The 5,362-nt window shown below is 43.3% G+C and overlaps 1 protein-coding gene across 1 annotated transcript in view; it reads right to left on the reverse strand.

The window, feature by feature from the left end:
- Window positions 1–983, reverse strand: part of ZNF404 (zinc finger protein 404) — a 23,008-nt gene extending 22,025 nt beyond the window's left edge. Inside the window, 1 exon segment of the mRNA XM_010852560.1 lies at window positions 906–983. The gene's annotated coding sequence lies outside the window, so the exon portion shown is untranslated.
- Window positions 984–5,362: the final 4,379 nt, after the last annotated feature.

Raw genomic sequence — 5,362 nt, forward strand, 5'->3', positions numbered from 1 at the left:
TCCAGTTCACCATAAACAACCAGATGGGAATAGGAGGGAGGCTAGAACAGCGTTGACCTTTCCCAGTGTGTGAGAGGCTGGGGTAACTGATGTCTAGGGTGGAATCTGTGGAATTGACAGCAGGCTTCTGGGGCCAGAGTTTTGGAAATGCTGTGGCAGTGAAACATAGCTGGCCCCTCGAAACTTTCAAAGGGGACCCTCCCAGGAGGAAACCCACTCCTAGACGTCATTGTTGCCGTTGCTGTTAAGTCGCTTCAGTCGTGTCTGACTCTGTGCGACCCCATAGACGGCAGCCCACCAGGCTCCGCCGTCCCTGGGATTCTCCAGGCAAGAACACTGGAGTGGGTTGCCATTTCCTTCTCCAGTGCAGGAAAGTGAAAAGTGAAAGGGAAATCGATCAGTCGTGTCCGACTCTTAGCGGCCTCATGGACTGCAGCCTACCAGGCTCCTCCGTCCATGGGACTTTCCAGGCAATAGTACTGGAGTGGGTTGCCATTAGGTCTTCCCAAAAGCCTGTTTGGGGCCGTATTCAGCTTCAGAAAATCTCATCTCGTGATCCAATCTGTGTCTTCTTGCTGGGATCCTCCATTCTTCCATTCTAACGCTAAGATTCTGGCTTCGCTCCTTTATCTGCCACAGACCCCATGCGGCTGTGAGGGGAGAGATACGAGGAATCGGCAGAGACAAAAGCCAAGAGTTCCAGTGACAATCCACACAGCCACACAACTGCTGCTCATCCAAAAGCCACGCATCATTGAAATAAGCACCATCACCCAATTAAATAATGACACACAAACATACACTTCATGGAGACACGTCTACACATACGAGTTTCTCAATAGGTACATAGATCTCTGCTGCTGTCGCAGACACGAGCCTTACATTCGAGGACCGACACGTCTTACCCGTGCCCGGAGCGTCCCAGCCTTGAGGGCCCGTCACCAGACGGCTACCGAAATAGACTATGGATGCGTGTTCCGTTTTGGGGATCTGCTTAACACGTAGGGACTCCGCCACCGGAAGAGCACCCAGGGCTCGAGGCTGATGCGAGCCCGGTGGCTTCTGGGAAATGCAGTCCATCCGGAACATTTCTGGCTCTGAGAGAGCTCGGCGATCCGAATTCGCAGATGCCAGGACTGTGTCAGCGCGCGGTGGAGAACGGCTAGACCCCTCTGAAGGAAGATGGTAGCTGGTGAGGTTAGCATACATGGAAAAAGCGAGTGGAATCTGTGTCCAGTCTGTAGAAGGCGGGTGGGATCCTGGGAACTTCAGAGCCTCAAACCTGCAGCAGGAGGAGACGGCGGGCTCTTGTGTACGGTGGTTTCTTGGGTGTGAGCTCTGAGGATTGGGACTTCAGTCTTTTGACCCCCATCCCTACCCCCATTCCCGCTTAGGTAGCATCAGCATCCCGAGTAGCGCCAGAAGCACACCTGGCATTAAGTGTGCATTTGTTTTTAAAGAAAGAACCCCTGGGGTTGTGTGTTTGCGTTTTCATTCTCTGTGTTTCTGTGGGACCTCAATGTGTGTCCGTAACCATGTATGGCGGCTTCCCTTGTGGCTCAGCAGTAAAGAATCCGCCAGTCAATGCAGAAGATGGGGGTTCTATCCCTGGGTAGGAAAGATCCCCTGAAGAAGGAAATGGCAACCTGCTTCAGTTTTCTTGCCAGGGACATCCCATGGACAGAGAATCCTGGCAGGCTACAGTCCTTGAGGACAAAGAGTCAGACACGACTTAGCGACTAAACAACCACTATGTATGGGATTGTTTTTCTGTTTGGTTTGTTTCCTAGAGTGTAAATATGAAGATGGTTTGTTTCAGATTTTGAGATATTATAAAACTTGTTAAGCACACTTCCTTCCCACTCCTCCATCCCCACCCTGAAATTCCTCCTGCCCAGTATCTTGCGTTTCTTTCCGTTAAGGGCTACTTCTGGCTGACTTTTGCCAGAGACATACGCTAGCAGGGCCAACTCATCCATTAGACATAGTATGCAAAACGTCTAGAGCCCACAATACTCTTTGTTGTTAGGGTTTAGTTGCTTTTTCCGACTCTTTGTGACGCCATGAACTGCAGCACCTCAGGCTTCCCCGTCCTTCACTATCGCCCAGAGTTTGTTCAAATTCATGTCCACTGAGTCCGTGATGCCACCCAACCATCTCATCCTCTGTCTCCCCCTTCTCCTGCCCTCAATCTTTCCCAACATCAGTGTCTTTTCCAATGAGGCGGCTCTTCACATCAAAATATTGGAACTTCAGCATCAGTCTTTCCAGTGAATACTCAGGGTTGATTTTAGGGGCCTACCAATAAGTCTTTTAAAATCAGAAATAAACGTTAATTTTTGGTCAAAGGAAATGTTTAATTCAAAGAAACTCAACTTATTATTATTACTATACCTAAAGAATCACAAAATACTGTTATTTTTATTTTCTATTTATTGTTGAAGGGCCCCACAGAAGTTCTAATACAGCCCCGCATCTTACCCAAATCAAATCAGATTTCAATTCTGCCTTATTCTTCTTCAGTTCTTCAGTGGGACTTGTGAAAACAGCACTGTACCTGCTGACCTTAGGTGAAACTGCAGTAAACTCTGACCTTCCCTCATGTGAGTCTTCCATGATCCCAGGATGAAGTGGAACATTTCCTTCTCCAGCTGTCTGGGCACCTTGAAAATGAAGTTTGAACACATTTTGGTCTCCTAATAAAACTTCCCTTCCCAGACTCTTTGTAAATAAGCATTAAAAAGTTTGAGTGTTTTTGTGACTGTGTGTGGAATTATATAATATAATGCACATTTTGAGGCCTGTGAGATTATGGCTTTAGTTATGAGATTGTGTGTTTTTATCTGTGAGTATGACTTAAAATGTATGTGATACCTTTAAAGACATGCTTTTATTATGTGGGCATTTTACGGATATTGTGAATGGATTACTTAAAATAGGCTTATTAAGTGTGAACAGGCTTATTAAGTGAGAAACTACATGAGATGGAAATGTGTGATTCTGATTTTATGAATATAGAACCCTGTGATATTATGACTGTATATCTTGGTGAGTGACGATAAGCTGCTTTTACTCTTCTCAACAATGAATGAGAGGAATGTTGCACCTTTATGGAACAATAACTTTAAGATTTGGGTTAAAGGATTTGCTATTTATTTGGCAAATCATTTGGATATTTTATGCTCTATTACTTAGCCGTAAAAAGAAAAAATTCCGACACATGCTATAACGCGGATGTATCTAGAGAACGTTGTACTAAGTGAAACAAGCCCATCACAAAAAGATGAATACAAGAAAAGAAAACTGCAGACTAATATCTCTGAAAAACATAGATGGAAAACTTCTCAACAAAATATCAACAAATTGAACTCAACAGAATATTAAAAGGATCATATACTAGGACCAGGGTTTCCCTGGTGGCTCAGTGGTAAAGAATATGACTGCCAATGCAGGAGACATGGGTTTGATCCCTGGGTTGGGAAGATCCCTTGGAGAAAGAAATGGCTACCCACTCCAGTATTCTTGCCCAGGAAATCCCAGGGATAGAGGAGCCTGGCAGGCTACAGGCCATGGGGTCACAAAAGAGTCAGACATGACTTAGCGACTAAACAACACTAGGACCAAGTGGGATTTATCCCTCCGATACAAGGATGATTCAACATATGCAATATGTACCACGTTACATCACTTTAACAAGATGAAAGATAAAAATCATAGGACTATCTCAATATACAGAAAAAGCATTTGACAGTACAACATCCTTTGATGATAAAAACTCTCAACAAATTGGTATAGATGGAACATGCTACTGCTGCTGCTAAGTCGCTTCAGTCGTGTCCGACTCTGTGCGACCCCATAGACGGCAGCCCACCAGGCTCCCCGGTCCCTGGGACTCTCCAGGCAAGAACGCTGGAGTGGGTTGCCATTTCCTTCTCCAAAGCATGAAAGTGAAAAGTGAAAGGGAAGTCACTCAGTCATGTCCGACTCTTGGGGACCCCATGGACTACAGCCCATCAGGCTCCTCCATCCATGGGATTTTCCAGGCAAGAGTACTGGAGTGGGGTGCCATTGCCTTCTCCTAGATGGAACATAACTCAATGTAATAGAAGCCATATACAGTGAACTCAGAGCTAACGTCATATTCAGTGGTGAAAGGTTGAAAGCTTTTCCTTTACAAACAGAAAACAAAGGTGCCCACTCTCACCACTTCTATTCCACAGAGTACTGGAAGTCCTAGCTGAGCAATCAAAATATAAAGAAATTAAAAGGCATCCAAGTCAGAGAGGAAGAAATAAAATTGCCTTTGCAGATACAAACAAAAGAGATATATAAATAAATATATATTTTCTAAACACTATACATCAAAACTGTTAGAACTCATTAGTGCCTTCTGTCAAGTTGAATAATACAAAATTAACATACAAAAACCAGTTGCTATTTTTATACAGTAACAATATATGTAAAATAATTCCATTCACAGTATCACTAAAGACAATAAAAATACTTAGGAATAAATTTAAATAAGGAGATGAAAGACCTGTATACCAAAAATGATAAGACTTTGATGGAAGAAATTGAAGACACAAATAAGCAGAAAAATATGCTGTGTACTTGGATCAGAAGGATTAATATCATTAAAATGTCCCTACTACCCAAAAGCCATCTATAGACTCAGTGCAATTTGTATCAAAATTCCAATGGCATATTTCACAGAAATAGAAAAAAAATTCTAAAATTTTGTATGGAGCCACAAAAACCTGTAATAGCCAAAGCAATCAGAAGAAAGAAGAACAAAGCCAGAGACATCCCACTTCCTAATTCCAAACTCTACTACAAAGATGGGCTTCCCAGTAGCTCAGGTGGTAAAGAATCTGCCTCCAATGCAGGAGACCCAGTTCCAATTCCTGGGTTGGGAAGATCCCCTGGAGAAGGGAATGGCTACCCACTCCAGTATTCTTGCCTGAAAAATTCCATGGACAGAGGAACCTGGCAGGCTGCAGTCCATGGGATCACAAAGAGTTGGACATGATTGAGCAACTAACATAGCAATTTTACTTCTGCTTGTATATTCAAAATAAATGAAAATAGTTATTTGAAGAGGTACGTGCACTCCCATGTTTCTTTCAGCATTATTCACAATAGGGAAACAACCTAAGTGTTGAAGTTGTGGCATATATACAATGGAATTTATTCAGCCATAAGAAGGAAAAGAAACAGACCCATTTGCAAAGCAAAGGTGAGTATTATGCTAAAGTGAGATTAAATCAGACAGAGAGATACTGTTTATTATCACTTGTATGTGGAATCTTAAAAAAGGCGAATTCATAAATACAGAGTAGAATGATAGCTATTCCAGGTTAGG

Source organism: Bison bison, unplaced genomic scaffold (assembly GCF_000754665.1).
Source record: "Bison bison bison isolate TAMUID 2011002044 unplaced genomic scaffold, Bison_UMD1.0 scf7180017864313, whole genome shotgun sequence".
Lineage (NCBI taxonomy): Eukaryota > Metazoa > Chordata > Mammalia > Artiodactyla > Bovidae > Bison > Bison bison.